General features: G+C 40.8%; 1 pseudogene across 1 annotated transcript in view; it reads left to right on the plus strand.

Moving 5' to 3' along the window:
• The window catches only part of LOC147361893 (ATP-binding cassette sub-family C member 4-like), a 32,112-nt pseudogene extending 15,318 nt beyond the window's left edge, over window positions 1-16,794 (plus strand). The window contains exons 4-5 of the transcript XR_015137562.1: window positions 7,746-7,880; window positions 16,558-16,794. The product of XR_015137562.1 is annotated as an ATP-binding cassette sub-family C member 4-like (transcript). The remainder of the gene's footprint in view (window positions 1-7,745; window positions 7,881-16,557) is intronic.
• The last annotated feature ends 6,411 nt before the right edge of the window (window positions 16,795-23,205 follow it).

The following is a 23,205-nucleotide window of genomic DNA, read 5'->3' on the forward strand; positions in this document are numbered from 1 at the left end:
CACCTGATCTGCAGATGTGAACATCTATATCCTCTGAACCAGTCAGCTTTGTTGCTATTATCAAAATATGCTCATTTTTTTAACACTTTACTTATCGGTTTGTTGTTCAGTCATTCAGTTCTGTCTGACTCTTTGTGACCCCATGGACTGCAGCATGCCAGGCTTCCCTTTCCTTCACTATCTCCCAGAGCTTACACAAACCCATGTCCATTGAGTTGGTGATGCCATCCAACCATCTCATCCTCTGTCATCCCCTTCTCCTCCTGCCCTCAATCTTTCCCATCATCAGGTTCTTTTCCAGTGAGTTGGCTCTTCACATCAGGTGGCCAAAGTATTGGGGCTTCAGCTTCACCATCAGTCCTTCCGTGTGAATATACAGGGTTGATTTCCTTTGGGATTGACTGTTTGATCTCCTTGCTGTCCAGGGAACTCTCAAGAGTCTTCTCCAGCACCACAGTTCAAAAGCATCAATTCGTTGGCTGTCACTCAGCCTTCTTTATGGTCCAAATCTCACATCTATACATGACTTCTGGAAAAATCATAGCTTTGACTATATGGGCCTTTGTCAGCAAAGCAGTGTCTCTCCTTTTTAATACATTCTCTAGGTTTGTCATAACTTTTTTTCCAAGGAATAAGCATCTTGGAATATCTTATCAATATCTCCTGGTAAATTTCTATAATCTCAATTTCTTCTCTCTTGGTCAATGTCTGTGAACAAATCTTTAAAGGACTTTTATGAAGCAATGTACAGCCAGTCCCTCCCCAACTTTCTAGTTTTGTCTCACTCTCTTCTCCCTCCTTCCTTTACAGCTAAAACCACACTGATGGTCTTTCAGTTCTCCAAATTCAATGTTCACTCTCTTACAATGTGCTCTCTGTAGACTGTTGGGTTAGTCTAAGGTGCTTGCAGTGGAAATGGTGAGATGGTGGGACCTGGGCTAGATAAGGAAGTGGAGCCAAGTGGACTGTGTGATGGATTGAACATGGGATCTGAGGGCAGAGAGAGAAGTTGATGCTGGTTTCTGGGTGCAGAGACTGAGCATCTGGGTGAATGGGGAAGATGGAGGGAGAAGGGAAAGGCAAGGGTTCTGTTTGGAGTCTGTCATCATTGTGATGAATGACCTTGTTTCCAGAAAGGATCTTACCCTTCACTGTGGAGCTGCTCTTCCCACTCCTGTGTTGGGAGACCTTCAGTTTAAGCTTCCCTGGTTGAGATCATCAGTAGTGTCACAAGGAGGTCCCACCAGGAGATGTAAGCTTGGACCTGTGTTTACTTCTCATTCTGAGCTAGTTTTTGTTGCTGACTCCTCTTGTAGGAATAACAAGATTAGACCTCAGGGCACCAAGAGACAGGCATCCCCCAGCTTCAGGGTTGGGGATTGTCCTCTGTGCTCCATTCACCCCAGGTGTAAAGCTTATATGTTATTCTAGAGCTTCTAATTATCAATTGGCTTTCAGTGCAGCAAAAATATCACAAATAATGTTTTTTCTCAAACCTTCAATTTTTGAGGCAATCTTATTTTTATTGCTTGCTTTAGAACTGTAGACATACCTTGTTTTATTGTGCTTCCCAGATACTGCATTTTTTTACAACCTGAGAGCTTGTCATAAACCTGCATCGAACATGTCTATAGGCACCATTTTTCCATCAGCATCTGCTTATTCCATGTCTCTATCACCTTTTGGTAATTCTCACAATATGTCAGACATTTTCACTATCAGTGCAGTTGCTTTGATGAACTGTAACATCAATGATCTTTGCTATTACTACTATGACTTACTGAAGTCTCTGATGATGGTTAATATTTTTTAGCAATGCCTTATTTTTAAGTTAAAGTCTGTACATTTATTTTTTTTTCAGACATAATGCTATTGCACACATGCTTGGGTATAGTATAGTGTAAACATAACTTCTATATGCCCTGGAAAACCAGAAAATTCATGTGACTAACTTTACTGCAATATTCAGTATATTCTGTTGTTCTGAAACTGAACCCACAATAGCTCTGAGGGATGCTTGTACCAGTTACTTTCTGGAAAGCAAGTGATTGTTCTGAAAGCTTTAAGGGCATAAAGACAAGTCAATCTGCTGCAAAGCCTGATGTTTCACAGGGCGGGCTGCCAGCCTGGGGGAGGGGCTGGGCAAGTGGCAGATGCTGACGAAGGAAGGGCATAACCAACAGTGCTGTCACCATAAAGTCCTGTCACTGCAAGTGTTAAGGTGTAATAATTACATATTGTTGCACTGATGAATATTTTGGCACAAACATAGATGTATATTTTCTTTTATTCTGTTTTTTAAAATGAAGAGCCTAATTCATAAAAATATATATATTTGTTACAAAAGAGCAATAAATGTGCAAGGTAGAAATAGGAAAAAATTTTTTAAATCTTTTAAAGAGAAGATTACAAAATACCCACCACCAGAATGTAACAGTTGTATAGTGCTGTAATAATATATTGGGATAAAATTAGAACTATTAATAGTGTAATGCTGCTGCTGCTGCTAAGTTGCTTCAGTCGTGTCTGACTCTGTGCGACCCCAGAGATGGTAGCCCACCAGGCTCCCCTGTCCCTGGGATTCTCCAGGCAAAAACACTGAAGTGGGCTGCCATATCCTTCTCCAGTGCATGAAAGTGAAAAGTGAAAGTGAAGTCTCTCAGTTGTGTCCGACTCCTAGTGACCCCATGGACTGTAGCCTACCAGGCTCCTCTGTCCATGGGATTTTCCAGGCAAGAGTACTGGAGTGGGGTGCCATTGCCTAAAGTCTTATGCAAAACAGTGTCTCATCAGCAGAATTTTTATAGCAACAATATATTCTTAAAATCCCCCATGTCATTAATTTTCTATAGCACAATTTTAATAGCTGCTTAAAATTTCATCTTAGAGATCGAGTATAGTTAATCTGAAACTTTGACATAATATGGGCTTGTCTAGTGGCTCAGACTATTATGAAACTGCCTGCAATGCAGGAGACCCAGGTTTGACCCCTGAATCAGGAAGATCCCCTACAGAAGGGAAGGGCTACTCATTCCAGTATTCTTGACTGGAGAATTCCATGGACAGAGGAACCTAGCAGGCTACAGTCCATGGGGTTGCAAAGAGTTGGACATGACTGAGCAACTAACACTTCACTTTAGAGATTATATATTTTTCAAATTGTCACTTTCATTCAAAACTCTTGAAATAATTAGATGGATATGGTTTTGCTTAGCGTAAGTAACCAAGAGAAAAGGCTTTTGGGGAAACAACTGTGACCCAATTAATACCATTTTGTATGTGTTGGCTCTCTGATGAGTCTTCCCTGGTGGTTCAGATGGTAAAGCTCTCCGAAGGGATTTACCCAGTTTTGGTTCGATAAACCAAGCCATTAATGTTTCAGAGTTTTATTTTACAAAGAAATTCTTCTAAAGTATCTTGAAGATGTCATAACAGCATCTAAGTTATGATTAAGCATAAAAGTCATAACAGCAACTAAGTTAAACTTCCTCATTTGCTCCAAACCAGTGGAGCAAGACAGACAAATTAGAAATCCTTTTTCTCCTAAGACTCACTACTGTCTCTACATTAGAGGGTTCTTCCTACAGATTTTAGGATTAGCTGGGTGCTTGTGACCTGCTTTCTCTGCAGCCAATAGCACAGCTGTTGCCTCTAATTCCTGCACACTGCAGTTTTCATATCACCTGAATTCTCCCTAGAACCATGAACAAAGAAGCATGTGACAATCTGCACTTGCATTAACAGTATTGTCTGTGGTCAACATTTTCACTGTCTGCAGTTAGAAAGTTCTTTGGAAATGAATGATGAAAAAACAAAACCAGGGACAGGAAACGCAGATTCCACCTCTTTTGTTTATAGTCAGTCTTTTGATTTTGTTTTTTGTTTCTTCCTCAACACAAACCTCTTCTCAGTAGAATTTTCCCCAGGGAAATCAAAACCAGAAACTGTTGTAACATCCCCACCTGGAAAGCACAAAACAGCTCATGTCTAACTAGAGTTTTACTTAAATTCTGTTTTTCACCTTCATGGAACATTTCTTTCAGAAGCCTACATGGCTGCAATTAGAATATTTCAGAAGAGAAAACTCCTTCAAAAACTCCAAAAGATTTCACTCAAGTTTTCAAAGGAAAATAACTAATATGGAGGTAGAAAGCACAGTTGGGAAGAAGAGATACTTTAAGAGGGCAGTGCTTATGAGCAAAGGCAGCAGATTTGGGAAAGTGACTGTGGAGGCAACTATAACCCAGCCTTCATCACCCCCCTGGTGAGAGACTAATTTATTATTTGAAGATCTAGGAAGGGATTTTGAGTTAATACTTGCCATGTTGCCCCGTCACTTAGAAAATCATGGGCACCTATGTTCATTGGACCCAGTATGCAAGTTTGGACAGCTGTCCCTGTGTCATCGCCTGGCGACCAGAAACAGAGATATGACACAGACCTTCCCTTTGCAACTCTACTTGTCAATAAGTGGGGATCTATCTCTATTGTTGTCATAATTTCTCATCAGGCTTTAACTCCATCCTCTCCTGCCCTCCACCTCTCGGTGCACTCGCCCACATCTCCTTGCATTCCTCCTTTTCACTGATGGCATCTTGCCAATGAAATGGATCGAGTTATTTTGCAGTGGGTCCATTTAATTTTTATGTCTAGACAGCTACCAAGAATATATACACATAAACAGGTTTGATAAACATGTCTTATTGGGCTTATGTAACTCATTTGTCCAATGTAATGTTTTTTTACATAACCGACTAGAGCTTGATAAGTAATTCAAGGTTGGGGTTCCTGGAGAGATCCTGGGGTTCTGGGATTATTATCACACCAATTTGAATGTGTGATTTAGTTTATAGTTTAACTTGTGTTACAGCAAGGGTGGGGACATAGTGGGAAATTATGCAATGTTATTCTTATAAGGGATGTTAAAAATCTAAAACTATACCTATTTTTCTGTACACAAAGAGAATTTAGATTTGCTTTATGTTTATTTATTCTGAAATATCTAGAGTCTTTGATCAAGCCAGTAAATGTAAAGGCTAACTTGGTAAAATTCTGTTTCTGGCCATTTTTCAGTCTATGTCCCATCTTAGCTATTGTAGCCCCTAATGTGAGTCTTGCCTTTTAAGTTTAATTAGATCCAGTTTATTTTTGCTTCTATTTCTTTGCTTTGGGAGACTGATCTAAGAAAATATTGCTGTATTTTATGTCAAAGAGTTTTCTGCCTGTGTTTTCCTTTCTGTTTATAATACCTAGTCTTATCTTAGGTCTTTCAACTATTTTGAGTTTATTTTTATGTGTGGTATGAGGGAGTTTTCTAATTTCATTCATTTCCAGGTATGCAGCTTTCCCAGTACTACCTAGCAAAGAGACTGTCTTTTCTTCAATATATATTCTTACCTAATCTTTCATAGATTAATTGAACATAGGTATTTTGAGACCTGTGTTTTAAAACTGCAGTTTTTCTTCTTCAATTTTAGGAGGAGCAGTTATGTTCTATTATGCTATACTTAAGTAAAATTGCACATTCAGGGCATCTAAACTGGCATGCTCAATAGGCATATAGAAAATTAATTATGTAGATGAGACATTAAATTATTCTTGGACTCTTTTGAGAAAGCTGCTCTTAACAATGATTCACAGTATAAACAAAAGATTAATAGAAATATGCCCTTTATGAGACTTAAAAAATGTTTCCAATTAAATAAACAGGATGAAGTTAACTGCAATACCTATGTGTAGAAAAAATAACTTGTGTCTTGTTTAGAGTTCCAGCATATTCTTTTCTTTAAAAAAAAAAATAATTTTATTAATTTATTTTTGGCTGTGCTGGGTCTTCGTTGCTGTGTGGGCTTTTCTCTAGTTGTGGCAAATGTGCAGACTTCTCCTTGCAGAGGCTTCTGTTGTTGTGGAACACAGGCTGTAGGCACTCAGGCTTCAGTAGTTGTGACATGTGGGATCAGTAGTTGTGGTGCATGAACTTATTTGCTCCACAGTATGTGGGGTCTTCCTGGACTAGGGATCAAACCTGGGACTCCTGCATTGGCAGGCAGATTCTTTTACCATTGAGCCACCAGGTAAGCCCATACCGCATATTCTCTTTAGATACATTTACTCTAAATATGACCTAAATGAATAATTAAATTCCACTTAACATCAGAACTGGAGAAGGCAATGGCACCCCACTCCAGTACTCTTGCCTGGAAAATCCCATGGACGGAGGAGCCTGGTAGGCTGCAGTCCATGGGGTCATGAAGAGTTGGACAGGACTGAGTGACTTCACTTTCACTTTTCACTTTCATGCATTGGAGAAGGAAATGGCAACCCACTCCAATGTTCTTGCCTGGAGAATCCCAGGGATGGCAGAGCCTGGTGGACTGCGGTCTATGGGGTCGCACAGAGTCAGACATGACTGAAGTGACTTAGCAGCAGCAGCAGTAACATCAGAACTGTTTTTGTAGTTCTATTATTTGGGTCAATTATTTCAGGTACTTTTTCCTCCTCCATAACCATTAACCAAGGTCACTCATAAGTAGAGAGGCAAAGTTAAGAGCCCCTTCCTCTCCCTTTCAATTTCCAATTAGGTTTATTAATGAGCAATAAAAGGGGTGAAAGGCAGGTAGCCTAAGAAAGAAAGAGAAAGAAGCAAATAAAAGTAATTTGTGAAAACAGATTCAGATCCTAGGCAGTTCAGGTTGGGCTACCCCATGTGCTGTGCAGGCTGTGATCACTTCAATTTGGAGCTCAATTTCTTATTTGCTTTTATAGTCTTATCCAAAAAGAAAACTGTATTTCTAGAAATGCCTTATGTGCAGAGCACTTCCGCAAAAGCTGCTTATATAGCAGCTCTTTTTGCCAGCCTTCCACTCTCATAATAATAAACTACAGCTACAGCCAATGTCAAGAAGCATCTTAACCTCTTGGACAAGGGATTCTGCCCCTCTTATTCAGTCACTCAGTCTCTCAGTTTCAGACTCTTTGCAACCCTATGGACTGCAGCACTCCAGACTTCCCTGTCCTTCACTACTTACTGGAATTTGCTCAAACTCATGTCCATTAAATTGGTGATGCCATCCAACAATCTCATCTGTGGTCGTCCCTTTCTCCTCCTGCCTTCAGTCTTTCCCAGCATCAGGGTTTTTTGCAGTGAGTCAGCTCTTCCCATTAGGTGGCCAAAGTAATGGAGTTTCAGCTTCAGCATTAGTTCTTCCAGTAGGGGCTGACATAATCCCGGACCCTAAAGAAATTCCAGAAGCATTTACTTTTTTCCCCAAAAATATTGCTCAGATTGTCAAATCAACTGGACAAATAATTTGTTGTCAGGAAACTGTCATGTGGTTTGTATGTCAACCTACTTTTTAGATAAAAGCAGTCTGATTTTCTTGAATCAAGATATTTCCCAACTTTGTGTATCTGTATAAATAGCCCTCAAAGGCCAGAGTCTGAGAGCTAAAAGCACTAACTAATGATAACAACCCCAAATGCCCTGGGCAGTATATAAAATGCTACAGACTGTTCAGTTCCAGTAATCATATTTTAAACTTTTTATTTTCTTCCTTTCCTATAACCATATAATGATGAAAGGTCGGGCTGGGCCTTTGTCTCCCTAGTAAAACATAGTAATCAAACCATTTAAATATCAGTCCTACCACCCAAATTCTCCGTGACCTGCCCCTTTTTGAAATATTGTCTGAGTTATGTTACTGGGGGATATTGTGTGCTAATGGGTTTCTTTCTTCTGTTAACAGGTTTTGGATTCAGGGACTCAGAAAGAAAGTAATCGGCCATATAATTTGCTGCAAAATAGAAACAGCCTATTTTACAAGATGGTTCAACAACTGGGCGAGGAGGAGGCTGCTGTCCTCACCAAAAGGGCAAAATAGGTGAGCCTGCTGCGGGAAGCTGTAATTAAAATTTGCCTCCAGGGTTCACTCTTCACAGGATCTCCACCAAGGGTCTGGGAGCAAGCACTCTGTGCTGTTTTCAGTTAGAAGCCTCCAGAGAGGAAGCTTCATGACTGGGTCTTAACAACATGTGGCAGGTAGAAGGCTGACGGTCTGCTGAGAATCTGCAGCAGTGCTGGGGGTGGGGTCGGGATGTGTGAACCCTTCTGTATGCACACACCTGTGCCTGAGACAGATTTTGGATTCGACTTTCCATGTGTTCAGACTCTGAGTTGAGATTCTCATGGAGCACTGAACAGTCTCATTTTTCATACCCTTTACATTCATTCTGATTGGTGCTCAGCACATTTGTGAATAGGTTCTGTCAAGGAATATCCAGGAAATTTGAGAGTTTAAGGGGAAAAAACTTGGAATATTTTGATTCTAGGAAGCTCTTCTAGAGAAAGGTGTAGGTCTCTTCTGTTTCCTAACCTGTAAAGAAAACTCTTACCTGATATTATCACTTTCTCCCTAATTCTTCATTGTTTAGTAGGTCCATTTCCTGCCCCCACCCCCACCCCGCATGCTTCCTCTACTTTCTAGAAGATGAAATTGTCATCAGGACAAATCAAGAAATCACAATACCTTCACACTGTAGTCTGAATGGTGCCTGAAGGTTTACAAAGCACTTTCTCAGAGATGAGGTGTGTGAAGCACTAAGCACTGTGTGTGCTGTGAGGAAGGGGCTCAGTGAGTCACATTCAGGTCACATGGTATCTTCCTAACAGAAGTGTAGTGGTAACCAAGGTCTGGTTTAAGAGACTTAGCCATTGTCAAGCAGCCATCTGTAATTCTTTCTGGAACCAGGTGGGAGTGGGATTGGAGTTGATGAGAAGATAGAGGGAGGGAAGGAAGGTCTGGTGTTCTTACCCCTTAACGTGTGTGGCTCAGGGTGGGATGTGGTTTCCCCATCAAAAATTTATCTCTGGATGTTAAATTATGGATATGTTTTCCATTTTTCATACTTTTCTGCCTTTCCCAGATTTTCACTTGTAAACAGAATAAGAGTATTTGTGTAATATTTAAAATGTCTTAAAGAAAACATGTCCCAGTATCTTAGGTACTTGTATAAGAAAGATTTATCTAAAATGTGGCCTGAGTTCATCACTGTCTTCTCTCAATCCTCTGTAGAAATGAGGAAATGCAGAGCAAGACCTTCTGCTGCTCATCAGGTAGGAGACTTCCTGGGTCCCAGAGCTGGCTGAAGAGTTGGTAGAGTTATAGTTTGTGCTTAGGTTTAGGGGCAAGGAAGTCTGTGTTCTCAACTTTTCATAAGTACTTACATTGTATGCAAATTTAGAGAAGCTGAACAAGGGTATTTTTTTTTTTTTTATGGCTGAAATTCACAGAGTGCTTTTATCCACTGGAGTGTCTCCCAGTCAGACTATCCATCCTGAGACCTAGAGAGCCAGGAATCTTCCAAACCCTTTGCTCTTTTGACCTTAGGCATTTCACATCAAAAAGAGGTGTTCCCACCTGTATGTCAAAGTATTCATTTTAAAACTATATCATCATGACATTGAATAATGAGAAATAGAACACAGGATTTTAGATTGGTCCAGATAATAAGATAATAGGATTCAACACTCTCTTTGTACAGATGAGGAAACTAAGGTGCTTTAGAAGGAGGGTGGCCCTATGTATATAACTGGTGTTAAGCTAGTCTGCAGCAGACACAGAATTATAAATTTGGTCTTTTAGTAAATATTTTAAATCAAGTGTAACATACATACTGAAGCAGTCATAGGTCATAGAATTAGAAATCTTGTGATTCCAGGTCTGGTAATCCTGCACCTATGGTAACAATATTAATGGTAAGTTACATTTGTGTAGTTATTTATAATTTGTTTTATACAGTTCTCACATGTATGATTTCACATAATCTCATGATGGTCCATTTTTATCCCATGTAATGGATGAGGAGAGTGTGTACAGGGCTCACCCAAGGTGACAGAGCTGGTCCAAGGAGCACAGAGGGGGAATTGCTGGCAGAGTCGAAGTGCCATCCTAGGTATTGTGTTCTGTGTCGAGCCTGAGAACACTTCTCGTGTCACATGGTAGCCAAGGTCAGGCCAGTCACCGAAGTTCGCAGGGAGGCAGAACCTCACTCATGGATTTCAGTCCTGCCACTGGCTCAGGTCCCTCTACAGAAATAAATATAATTCTTAATTCTCATCCCATCTTGACATTACTTCTGCATACTCTGCATCCTCTTAGGAGGATAAACTGTCAGATTATCGTTTTTTTGAATGTGCAAGCATTAGATATCAGTGCATTGTTCAGAGCTATAACACGGGGAGCACTAGCCTAAGTCACAAGGTTCTCACTCTAATAGAACAGAATTCATTCATCTGAAAAGAAAACCCAATATCTGGGAGAAGGTGCTTCCACATCACATTTTCTTGAACTTGCAGCTCAGGTGAGCGGACACTGTCTGATTGACCCTTTTGGATGATCCTTGAAATAGTAGAGAAAGTCGCTTTTAGATACATAAAGCTAAAGGGGGCTGTAGTGTGCTAGGGCTGCCATACAAAGACCAAAGAGTAGGCGACTTAAAGAGCAGAAACTTATATCCTCACAGCCCTGGAGGTTGGAAGTCTGAGGTCAAGGTGTCAGCAGGGTTGTTTTCCTCTGAGGTCTCGCTCGTTGCCTTGTAGACACCATCTTCCCTCTGTGTCCTCACATGCTCTTCCTTTTGTTTGACCTTCCTGGTCTCTTTATATGAGAACTCCAATCTGTTAGATTAGGACCCACCTGTATGATTTCATTTTAACTTTATTGCCTCTTTAAAGACACTGTCTCCAAATACAGTCACATTCTGTGGTACTAGAGGGTTTAGGACTTCAACATGTAAAATTGGAAGAAGGAAGGCCAGGAGTCTCCAAACGGAGGGAGTAGGCTACAAGTGTCAGACATTTTTTTCTCTCTCTCATAAGCTGCAGGAAGAATCAAACTACTAGTGTTATATGTTTCCCCCTTCTCTATACAATTTATATCTGCCAAAAAAGAAATACAAAAAGATAAAATGGTTGTCTGAGAAGGCCTTACAAATAGCTGAGAAAAGAAGAGAAGCTAAAGGCAAAGGAGAAAAGGAAAGGTATACCCATTTGAATGTAGAGTTCCAAAGAAGAGCAAGGAGAGATAAGAAAGCCTTCCTCAGTGATCAATGCAAAGAAATAGAGGAAAACAATAGAATGGGAAAGACTAGAGATCTCTTCGAGAAAATTAGAAATACCAAGGAAACATTTCATGCAAAGATGGATATAATAAAGGACAGAAATGGTATGGACCTAACAGAAGCAGAAGATATTAAGAAGAGGTGGCAAGAATACACAGAAGAACTATACAAAAAAGATATTTATGATCCAGACAATCACGATGGTGTGATCACTCACCTAGAGCCAGGTATCCTGGAATGCAAAGTCAAGTGGGGCTTAGGAAGCATCACTAAGAACTAAGCTAGTGGAGGTGATGAAATTCCAGTTGAGCTAGTTAAAATCCTGAAAAATGATGCTGTCAAAGTACTGCACTCAATATGCCAGCAAATTTAGAAAACTCAGCAGTGGCCACAGGACTGGAAAAGGTCAGATTTCATTCCAATCCCAAAGAAAGGCAATAGCAAAGAATGCTTGAACTACTGCACAATTGCACTCATCTCACATGCTAGCAAAGTAATGCTCAAAATTCTCCAAGCCAGGTTTCAACAGGATGTGAACCATAAATTCCCAGATGTTTAAGCAGCTGGATTTAGAAAAGGCAGAGGAACATGAGATCAAATTGCCAACAGCTGCTGAATCATCAAAAAAGCAAGAGAGTTCCATGAAAACATCTACTTATGTTTCATAGACTATGCCAAAGCCATAGATCCACTCTGTGGATCACAACAAACTGCAAAATCCTTCAAGTGATGGGAATACCAGACCACCTGATCAGCTCCCTGAGAAATCTACATGCAGGTCAGGAAGCAACAGTAAAAACTGGACATGGAACAACGGCTGGTTCCAAATTGGGAAAGGAGTACATCAAGGCTGTATATTGTCACCCTGCTTATTTAACTTATATGCAGAGTACATCATGAGAAATGCTGGACTGGATGAAGTACAAGCTGGAATCAAGATTGTTGGGAGAAATATTAATAACTTTAGATATGCAGATGACACCACCCTTATGGCAGAAAGTGAAGAAGAATTAAAGAGCCTCTTGATGAGGAGAGAGGAGAGCCAAAAAGTTGACTTAAAGCTCAACATTGAGAAAACTAAGATCATGGCATCTGGTCTCATCATTTCATGGCAAATAGATGGGGAAACAATGGAGCCAATGACAAGCTTTGATTTTTTTGGCTCCAAAATCACTGCAGATGGTGACTGCAGCCATGAAATTAAAAGACACTTGCTCCTTGGAGCTTCCCTGGTGGCTCAGAGGTTAAAGCATCTGCCTGCAATGTGGGAGACCTGGGTTTGATCCCTGGGTTGGGAAGATCCCATGGAGAAGGAAATGGCAACCCACTCCAGTATTCTTGCCATGAATGAAGGAGCCTGGTGGGCTAGAGTCCACAGGTCACAAAGAGTCAGACACAACTGAGTGACTTCACTTTCACTTTCTTTGCTCCTTGGAAGAAAAGCTTTGACCAACCTAGACAGCATATTAAAATGCAGAGACATTGCTTTAACAACAAAGGTCCATCTAGTCAAAGCTATGGTTTTTCCAGTAGTCATGTATGGATGTGAGAGATGGACAATAAAGAAAGCTGAGCACAGAAGAATTGATGCTTTTGAACTGTGGTGTTGGAGAAGACTCTTGTGAGTCCCTTGGACTTCAAGGAGATCCAACCAGTCCATCCTAAAGGAAATCAGTCCTGAATATTCATTGGAAGGACTGATGCTGAAGGTGAAACTCCAATATTTTGGCCTCCTGATATGAAGAACTGACCCATTTGAAAAGGCCCTGATGCTGGGAATGATTGAAGGCTGGAGAAGGGGAAGGCAGAGGATGAGATGGTTGGATAGCATCAGCAACTCAATGGGCATGAGTTTGAGTAAGCTTTAGGAGTTGGTGATGGACAGGGAAGCCTGGCATGCTGCAGTCCATGGGACACAAAGAGTAGGATAGGACTCAGCGACTGAACTGAAATGATACAAATTTAAAAAGGAGATTTCTTTTAAAATTCTGTATTGCCATAGGATACCTGGTTCCACCTGAACTTTTCTCAAACCTTGAGCTAACCAATGCATTTTTCTTATGGAAATGTTTTTCTTAACCTATGCTAATGAACTACGTATTTATCCTAGATTCTGTCTTCAAGTCAGTTCCCCCTAAGACTCAGAATGGACTTGAGAAACCAGAATGTTTACTCGTTCAAATGTTCTCTTAAGCTATGTCAATGAAACTATATTTGCTTAGAAACGTGCCTTTCTTCAAGATTCATATCAATCATTTTATGGCCAGGGACAACTCATCTTGTGCCAATGTTGTCACAAAATGCAAGTTGTTTGTGAGGGGCCTGATACCATTCTCTGAGTTTTAAGACATTTCCTTTCTCTAATTAGCAGACTGCTAGTAGCTATATTGATCTTCCCTGTAGCTCAGACGGTAAAGAATCTGCCTGCGGTGCAGGAGACCTGGGTTAGATCCCTGGGTCAGAAAGATCCTCTGGAGAAGTGATTGACCATCCACTCCAGTATTCTTGCCTTGAGAATCCCATGGACAGAGGAGCCTGGCGGGCCACAGTCCACGTGGTCACAAAGAGTCGGACACGACTGAGTGACTAACACTACTACTACTAGTAGCTGTATAACATCCGCCTAAAAAATAGCAGGGGGCACTCTTTCTGCCCCCTTCTGATGTCTATGTCAGAAGCTTTCTCTGTCTCTTTTATACTTTAATAAAACTTTATTACACAAAAGCTCTGAGTGATCAGGCTTCATCACTAGCCCCAAATTGAATTCTTCTCCTCTAGAGGCCAAGAATCATGGCATCTTTTGTGTTCAGCAACAGCCTTTCAGAGGGGACACAGTTCAGCTCCAAGAATAAATGCCTGCCATCCATTCTGTTCTGTGATGAAGCAGATCAGGTTGAGATTTTTTGAAGTTTCTTTGTTCTCAGTATGTAACAGAGGTGTCATTTTCCCTATTCATGAAATCTCCTAATACAGCCCAGCAGTTGTAAAAATCTCATATCCCAGCTCTAGGAGCCTGGTCCAGTTGGATAGATGGAGGAGGCACTTAGCATCCACGTGGTCTTGTGTCCCCCAGGTCTCTGAGCCTCAGGTCCTCACCTGTGTGTATAGCAGGATTACAGCCCTGCTGGCTTCTTCACACTTATCACAGGGATCAGATGAGAGAGCAGATGCTTAAGTGCTTTGAGGATATAGAGCATTTAACGGTATAAAAGTGGGATCATTTTATAAAAGGCTGTAGGTAGAAACCTTGCCTCCCAATAATAAAACAAATATACCCATAGTTCTTCTAGGTCACTTTAGAGACCCTAATCAGGTGTCTCCAATTGCTGAAGATCCTTTGCAGTATCCAGTTCAGGTATTTCAGACCATGAAGCAAAGTCCTTTTTAGTTAAATGTTGCTAGAAATAATATGGGAGAAGGCAATGGCACCCCACTCCAGTACTCTTGCCTGGAAAATCCCATGGACGGAGGAGCCTGGTGGGCTGCAGTCCATGGGGTCGCTAGGAGTTGGACACGACTGAGCGACTTCACTTTTGCTTTTCACTTTCATGCATTGGACACGGAAATGGCAACCCATTCCAGTGTTCTTGCCTGGAGAGTCCCAGGGATGGGAGAGCCTGTGGGCTGCCATTTATGGGGTTGCACAGAGTCGGACACGACTGACGTGACTTAGCAGCAGCAGAAATAATATTTTCTTTATAAAAATTGTATTGAGAAGGGTTATGGAGAAAAGAAGCAGATAATTTTGGAAAGAATATTAAGGAGTAGAAAATGAAAAAAAGAAAATGAAATGAATTTTCTTTGGTTCCTTTAACTGTTTTTAGTTTCACCAAAATAGTACATAAGCATATAATCACCAACTATGTCTAGCTTAATAAAATGGAGGAGGGTGATGATATGCAATTAACCATCCCCCGACTCCCACCAAAGGCTTTATTTTTAAGTGCTTCCATTACAATGGAAATAGCCTCAGATTTCAGCCAGTGGGCCCAAGCATTCTTGGAGGGTTTATTTTTCTCCTTAGGTGACATTTAAATATATAGCATTTCATGTGCAGAGCAGGATACGTTAGCAACAAGAGAGTAAGAAAGTGCACTTACTATGAAGGTAGGTGTCCTAGTGCTTTTCTGTTTCGTGTGTGAAGTTCATTCTCTCTCATAATAACTCTGTTTACAGCACCCACCTGACCTGCAGTCAGGTTTTATAAGGGAGATCTGGGATCATGTGTCTAAGTAAACCAGTTTGTGACATGAGTCAGCCTCTGATAGATAATACATTTTCTGTTTTAAAGACTCAAATGAAACTTTTCACATTCTTCTTTGAGGATAAAGAGTTACACTTGAAATCCTTTTTTTGTCCAAACACATTCAGAGATAAGGCTTCACAAGCCCTGACATTATTTTATCTTGTTATGTCCATCTGTAAGGAACCAAGATACAACACAGCTACTAAAAACTGATGATTGTGGAACTTGACAGCACTTCCTTTCGTTTGTGTTCTGATTATACACTGAGAAAACCTTCATCTCTTCCAGTTCAGCTAGAATTTGGTAGAATTCAAGAGCTAAAGGTCTGGCAGAGATCTGTCCTATTATTGGGTATCATCTTACATTTTAGAGAAGTTTCTTGGTTGAGTCATTGTTAAAGCATTTGATTTTCTTTTCATTCTTGTGACCCACTATCCACAGGTCACATTTCTATAGGCCCTATAACTGCTTTGCCACACAAATTAAACACCAGGATATTTCATATGTATATGCCAGTCCAACGGAGGAGGCAATGGCACCCCACTCCAGCACTTTTTCCTGGAAAAGCCCATGGATGGAGGAGCCTGGTAGGCTGCAGTCCGTGGAGTCACGAAGAGTTAGACACAACTGAGGGACTTCCCTTTCACTTTTCACTTTCATGCATTGGAGAAGAAAATGGCAACCCACTCCAGTGTTCTTGCCTGGAGAATCCCAGGGACAGAGGAGCCTGGTGGGCTGGCATCTATGGGGTCGCACAGAGTCGGACAGGACTGAAGTGACTTAACAGCAGCAGCATTAACATCCAAATCTGTTGTGCTCCTTTTATGTGTGAAAATGACAAACCCTGTTAAGATGCTAGTTTTCCTGTCCTCTTTGTTACACTGTTTTAAATTTATTTCAGGGAATAAAATGATTTTGCTTATCAATTTACTGTAATTATAAAGCATATATGTGATTCTGAATGACCAGAAATCTAGGAGATCTACAGGTTATTTAGCATTATATCCAGCCCAACTGAGGGTTTTAATGGGGTTGCTTCCTCTGTAGAATAAATACAGCCCTGGTTTTTCAAAAACTGTGCCTCCAATAATGATATGATTGCTTCACATGAAGAAGGAAACCTAGAAATGGTTGCATCAGGAGGAGGGCTTAAAGACTTTTAAACATGTTGTTCTTGTCTTTTTCTCCCTCAGGTATACTTCAAAAGGAGATAGCCAGATATTATTCAGTGACCTTGTGGTTATTAATGTTTCCAGTGGACAACCCTCAGCCTGAACAATTTTTGCATCAACACTTTGATTTTACCATGAGTTCGTGTTTATTCCAAAGGCTTTTTTCCAATAGGTTTTGCACTGCATAAACTATATTCTACTTTTTTTATGCCAGCAACAAATATTTACACATTACAAGATGATTGTTCTCCAATTTCACTCAATGATTTCAAGCTCTTGAAAATGGATTTATTATGTTTATTTAAGTGTTATATTACTCACTCTTATCCAAATCAGAGATGCAGGCCACCAATAAAAGCTGTCTCCCAGGTTTTGTGTCTTGAGAGACTCCAGAGCTAAACTCATTTTCTAAGATTTGAGACAAAGTTGTCACAGATGTATTTTTACTGTTCCCAGAATTACATATTACTTTCCAATTATATCAGGGATTCTGTTTACTTGAAGACTGTGTGAAGTTGCTGTTTTGTGTCACCACTTCCTTTAACATGACTAGGATCCATTTTTCTATCAAAAGACCTCTGGTTAAAATGCTACAGAGAAAACTGATAGGAAAAACATAATAATATACTATAGTTTAAGTAACAACAATTAAAAAATAGATATATGGTTAAATACCGAAAGACAATATTATATGTTCTAAAAGAGAAGGAAGAGAAAATACGCTTTCTCAAAATAGGAGCCCTTCTAGGGGATTTGCTAATGAAGGACAGACGTGTGCTAGACTGTATTCTAGATAGAGAATTTTATTTTTTTTAATATTACAAATTGTGGTAAAATATATATAACATAAAATTTACCATATAACCATTTTTAATCACACAATCCAGTGGCATTAATTGCATTCACAGTGTTGTGCAGCCACACTGTCTGGGTAACTTTTGGTAGTTATGTTTTTCCTATTCAGTGTGTTATTTCTGCAGAGTCATTTTGATAAGTTTCATTTTTCTAGGAGGAATCTGTTTCCTGTGAGTTTTGAGCTTGGTTGACATAAATTTATTCATAATATCTTGTATGTTTAATCTCTGCAGCATCTCTAACTCTGTTCTTTTAACTTTTTAATTTTCTTTTAGCCTTCTTTTTTGTGAATAATCTTGCATAACCTTTTCCTGTTTTCAAAGAATCAAATTTTTGCTTGACTGATGCTCTTTTTTTTCCCCTAGATCATCATATCATTCTTTCTTTTCTTCAACTTTTCCTTAATGTTGAGGTTTTTCCTCTAAATTCTTAAATTGAAAAGAGATTAGTAATGTCATCATTTTTCTAAAATAAGTATATAAAGCTGACTTTTCCCCTAAGGTCCATTTTAGCTGCAACCTGCAAGTTTTGGTACTTACCACTGTCAATAGCCATAGTATTATGTATTTTCTAATTCCTAATTTAATTCATTAACTGTGCCTTTTACCCATGGGTTATTCATAAGTATAATGTTCTCTAAATTTCAAATGCTTATGGATTTTTTCTTTTAGATTGAACCATATAGAATGGCTAACATTCAGTCTTTTTATAAGCTATAAAATGGCACTTTCATATGGTTCAACATATAGTTGTCTTTTGTTGTTAATATATAACTTAATTTCATTTGGTCAGACAACATTAAATTGTGAACTTTAAACCAAAGGTAATGACATTCACACTAAAGGTCTTTGTTTCTACCATTTTGTATTTTATTGGGAGTTTTTAAAATGTTAACATTTAATGTTAAAATGTTAACTGGTACATGTGTAATCAGTAATTTTCAATAAAAATCCTCCCCAAATACTGGAATGTTTTATGATACGTGTTTCAGGCTGGTTCTCTGGGATGCACACTCAGATGGAGTTTAGTTCTGGGATGTGTATCAGGGGTGCCCTTGGGGTCAACACTGTGGAATCAGGAGGGAATAAACAGGGTAAGGCAGAGGGAAGGATCAAGCTGGATCACTGGCCAGACGACCTGAGCTGCCCACATGGGAGTCTGGAGTGATGATGGCCCCCCAGGGTTGTCCTGACACATCCAATGACCAGTCCTTTATACCTCCACCCAGATGGGTCATTGCATGCAGGCTGCCCCCAGAGGGGCTGGTGGTTTAAGGTTGCCCACTGGCAGCACTTTCAGCTGTTGGACAACGAGTCCCTGAAGGGAGGTCAGGACAGCACGTCTCAGTGTCCCCCCTTGGTTTGTATCAAAGCTCCAGAGGTAGGTGGTGAGGATGCACTGTGGGGAAACCTCTTGATGACTGATGTTTAAGTGAAAATGATGACTCAGTGATTCTCCTGAATACCATCTGGTCTAAAAGACAGAGAAGGTCCATGTAGGGGAGATATCCTCATTGTCCAGGGTCAGCCCAGTTGTTGCCTCTTCTAAGAAGTCACATTAACATCAGTTGCCATCCTAGGTAACTCGGATTTGTGTATTACCCTGAGCGCCTCTCGTGTTAAACTGAACCATACTTGGTTAGTGTCCTGTGTCACCATCTTGTGAGACCTTATTTTTAAATAAGGGGCCTGTTCTTTCTGTTGTGCATGTAGCCTGCCCTGACTGTAAGTGTCCACACGTGGAATTTTTCTCACTTAGTTTAGAGCACTTGAAACTGTGCCCTGTTCACTTTTTAATCATGTCTTCCAGCAGAGTATCTGTACATAGAGGTTTCTCAATAAATGTTTGTGGAATGAACAAATGATGACTGAGAGCAAATCTTCGTTCTCAACTTTTTAACTTTGAGATATTAAGAGGTAGCCTGGGATAACAGAAAGCCCTGGTTTTGGAATCAGTCACACTGATCTGTCCTTTCTCTACTACTCACTAGCAGTGTGGGTGTGGGAAAGCAGTAACCAGCCAAGGTGCCAGGACATTAGAATGGCACCATCCTTGACAAAATAGGCTCTGGACAGCCTACAGCCACGTAGTCTTAGTTACATGCTTGGGTAAGCATCTCAACCTCTGAATCTCAGCTTCTTTGTCTGGAAAATGAATACAGTTCCTGCTGTTGAACCATTGCTTTGGTTGGGATGATGACCTAAGAGCATCCAAAGACACAGGGTGGTATCACTGACCTTGGAGATTCTTATCACCAGGAGAGGAGAACAGGATGGGTGTGGATGAAGGAGGTTTGTGGAATGTAGAAGGTGTACGTGAGGAGGTCCTCATCTGATGGCCTAAACCAAACTGTTTCTCCTCCACATGTAGTTAAAATGACACAAGCACACGGGGAGGAGCACAGGATCTGGAGTCAGGGGCAAATACTGGCTCCTCTGGGCACTGACTGGGCTTGGATTCAAGTTCTGCTACCTGGTGAGTGTGGGCTCTTAAGGTTGGGAAGCCCACTGTGCTTCAGGGTCTTTGAAGGGTGAGGTGGGGATAGCCTTCTTGATTCTCAGAAGGCTGTTGCAAAGATTGATTATGACAGTGAAACAGTGTGGTCTGTGTGCTAATGTCAGTCCCTGACCTGTTTGTAACCCGGTTAGAAATAAGTACAGGAAGTTCAAGAAGTCTAGAAATTCAAAACCCTCTGTATTGCTGTGACATCCACCCTCAGGATGGGTGGGATCCTGAATTCCCCGGGGACCAGTGTGAGTGTTGCACTTGTGCGGTGGGGGAGGGGCCCGTGGCTGAGCTGCACACTAGCCGTGCACAATGGATCATTGATTAGGTTGCAATGGGTTGAAAATGTAACGTTAAGTAAAACTCATATTTAATCCAAGACAGGTGAGAAAGACTGCTTTTGAACAATGCTGGATATGTGATTATCTGTCAACCAGTACTATCCCCTCCAGCCCTATCCTCTTTATTAATTGTTCCCATCATATTTATCTTAAAATTAGAGCACACAGGCTTTCAAAAGGCCCTACTATACATTATCAATGCTTTTAATAGCATTAAAAAGTTAGAAATAATTAAATTCCTGTTCAAGTTTAAAAGTGTTTTTTTTTTTCAAATCTAAAACAATACTGTGCATATATTTTACCAATTCTATTCTTGAATCAGCAGCATGGTCCTAATGTTGAAGAAGGTCCCTGGAAGCACAACAGGCCACTTTAAAACCTTCAGAATTTTTTTAAACACAAGGTTTTAAGTGTAAGCTGTTAATTTTCCTTTAAAAACAAAAAGAATGTAGATTAACTGAGCTTTTGTTTTTTAAACCTAATGTTCTAAGAAAAGTGTTTCTTTTTTCCAAAAACTAAAATAGCAATGTGTGTTGAAAACTGTGAGAAAGATATATTTATTTGAATTTAGATCTAAAAAATAACATTATTAGAAGGAATTTCATGCTCCAGCTGTGTGAGACCTCCATCTATACTCCAGGCCCATCTGACTTGCCTTAGGAGTCAAAATGGGATTGTGTGATTTTTTAATAAAAACCAAGGTTAAGACTTAGATACACTAGGAATGTTCTATAAGACATTTATATTGGACAGTCCTGACTAAAACTCACTCTTTCACTCAGCAAACATGCTCACAAGTATCCATCCTAATAGGTGGAAGCTTTGGGTATTCCAAACCAGTGTTTGATCCAAAAGCTTATCATATTTAATTCTGGAGGACATTACAGGAAAAGCATTTTTAAAATTAAATTTTTCCGATTATCTAGACAAAAAATGAGTCTCTGAGATGGAGTTTTTATCACATTAGAAATGTCATAAGTAAATAACCATAAACAGAGGGCTGTGGGCTTTTAAAACCTACATTTTACAACACTAAAAAAAATTTTTTTTAAATCCATGAGTTTATACTGATTCCTATAAGACATAAAATAGATAGTAAGAAGGGAAAGCCCTTTTTTTTTTCAGTAGAAGGTCAACTCACAAATGTAGACGGATGGACAGAAAAGTACCATATAGCAGCCATCCTTGTCATAAATAATTCAGACAAAATTCATCATTGTCTGAATATACGGTGAGTGTTCATGGGTTGGGGGAGACACAGCACTTTCATGGACTCAAAGCATCTTCTCAGATTAATTCTTTAGGGAAGAATTGTATTTTCAAAGTGGAAAAATCTGGCAAACACCTGGCTAAGCAAATAACCAGTGAATATTATTAATAGTGAGCCTACTGACACCCTTGACTTTTTTTTTCTTGTTTCTTTAAAAATTTATTCAAGTATTGTTGATTTACAATGTCTTAATTTCTTCTATACAGCAGTGATTCAGTTATACGTATACATACATTCCTTTTCACATAGGTTAAATAAGCAAGGTGACAACATACATGTCATACTCCTTTCCCAATTTTGACCCAGGCAGATGTTCCATTTCTGGTTCTAACTGTTGCTTCTTGACCTGCATACAGGTTTCTCAGGAGACAAGTAAGGTGGTCTTTAAGTTTTCCAGTTTGTTGTGATCTACAGAGTCAAAGGCTTTAGTGTAGTCAATGAAGCAGAAGTAGATGTTTTCCTGAGCAGAAACCATAAGATCTACAAATTCTGGAAATGTACTTCCTGGTCCTTTACAGAAAAATTCTGCCAACCCTGTCTAGAGCTCTGCTGTCCTAAGTGTGGCCTGTGGACCAGCAGCATCGACTCTCCTAGGAGGCAGTTAGGACATGGAATCTATCCCAGACCTACTGACTCAGAATCTCTGGATCCCAGGTGAGTCCTGCTCACAGTACAGTTTGAGAAGCGCTAGTTTCGAGGCCCTGCTCGGTCATCCTGCGGATGCATCCTCCCCAGGTGCAGCCAGAGAGGACCAGGGGGTGTGGCCACCTGAAGCCTCGCCCCCTCCAGGCTGTGCTCTGAGCACCTGGACCCCAGAATCCCTGTTCCCATCCCCAGTGCCAGCCTCCCTCCTGGGGCCCATGTCCTAGCCTGACAGGTGGTCAAGATACTGCTGTTCATGGGTGGGAAGAGTGTGGCCTGATTTTGAACTTGAAGGATAGGAGTGCTCTTGCTTGAGCAGCAGATTCCTCAGGGCAAAGGGAAGGTCAAAGCCAGAGGTGGGAAGAGCAGGGGAAGGGGGCTGGGGGCTGGGTCAGCCCCGCCCTCTGCTGTCCTGCCTTCTGGCTTGGAGCTCAGTGTCCAAAACCCCAGTCTGCCAGGTGTTAATAGTTAGGAAGGTGTACTTGACAGTTTTGTTTGATTGATTTATAACTTCTAAATATTTAAAAATACACTATGGCCTTCATTTGTACTCTTGACCAAGGGCCCACGGATGTGAGTGGCAGGTCTATTAAATGTTTCTCTGAGTGTTCACAGGATCCCCTGCATCCCAATCCCCCAATGCACTGGGATGCTTGATAAAAATTCAAATTCCCAGGCCCCACTGTGTGACCTCCTGGATCAGATCTTTGGGAATGGATCCTAGGACTCTGCATTCTGACCTTTCCCCTGGTGACTCTGATCCACAGCAGAGCTACAGGAGCACTTGTAATTGGGGGGCGGGGCGGGGCGGGGGCGGGGGCGGGGGGGGGGTGTGGGGCGGCCAGAGAGGAACGTAGAGGGAAGCTGCCATAAGTGGCCGGAAGTGAGAGGTAGAGAGAGGGAGGTCCTAGGTCACAGGAAGACGCTGACCACAAGCTCACTCCCTTCCTCCTTCTCTCATGAGCCCTCACAACCTGGGCTGACCCCATCCCCGGGAGTTGGCTGCAGGGAGAAGCGGCCAGATCGGGGCAAGTGTGTCCTCCTGCTGACTGTGGG

Source organism: Bos grunniens, chromosome 12 (assembly GCF_055505025.1).
Source record: "Bos grunniens cultivar Pamir isolate PY7600 chromosome 12, Bosgru_T2T1.0, whole genome shotgun sequence".
NCBI classification, from domain to species: domain Eukaryota; kingdom Metazoa; phylum Chordata; class Mammalia; order Artiodactyla; family Bovidae; genus Bos; species Bos grunniens.